Consider the following 721-nt stretch of genomic DNA (forward strand, 5'->3'; position numbering starts at 1 on the left):
CAAGTCCTCTTTTCTTTGGGCTATGCATTCATTCCGGGGGAATGTACCATCACCAAAGGCTATCCTCAGAAGCCCTGCCTGTGGCTGCCCTTGAAGGTAGATGCTTTACTGGATCTGTGTTTCTCTCTCTGCCTCTCAGAGCAACAGTTCCCAATGTGGGCTGCACGTTGTGGGAGTAGAAGCTGGGAACAGATTAAATAGCTCAGTGCACAAGCCATAACACAGACTAATTAAATCAGAAACACCAATGGTGGAACACAGGTGATGGTAAGGTATTATTATTATTATTATTATTATTATTATTCAATGTTCCTTAACTCCATAAAGCAACAGCAGAATGGGACAAGTCAGATGTGCAATAAATGGAGCCAGGAATTCTTTAGCACTGTAGCCTAAACAAGAATAAGGAATGGAGTTTTTTTAAACCCTAGATAATTCCACTGTGCAGTCAGAGCTGAGTTTTCAAAGCATGAGCACATGAGAGAAAGAACAGGGCCTGGAAGCAACAGATCTCTATGATGTTAACTCTGCCACATTCGAGCTTTGAGACCTCAGACAGTTGGGTTATTCTGCTCACATCTCACTTTCTCCACCTATAAAATGAGAATAGAGGTAGTACCTGCCTCCAGGTGCCCTTGTGAGGATCAAATGAGATAATGCCCAGGAAGCTGCCTGACAACAGTTCTAGCAAGGTCCATGGCCAGTACTCAATAAACAGCAG

General features: G+C 43.4%; 1 non-coding gene across 1 annotated transcript; it reads right to left on the bottom strand.

Moving 5' to 3' along the window:
* Positions 1–304: 304 nt before the first annotated feature.
* LOC133772100 (small nucleolar RNA SNORA46) lies at positions 305–447 on the bottom strand. The gene has a single exon (XR_009867726.1). It is a non-coding gene; the product is annotated as a small nucleolar RNA SNORA46 (small nucleolar RNA).
* Positions 448–721: the final 274 nt, after the last annotated feature.

This window comes from Lepus europaeus, chromosome 12 (genome assembly GCF_033115175.1).
Source record: "Lepus europaeus isolate LE1 chromosome 12, mLepTim1.pri, whole genome shotgun sequence".
In the NCBI taxonomy this organism is placed as follows: Eukaryota; Metazoa; Chordata; class Mammalia; order Lagomorpha; family Leporidae; genus Lepus; species Lepus europaeus.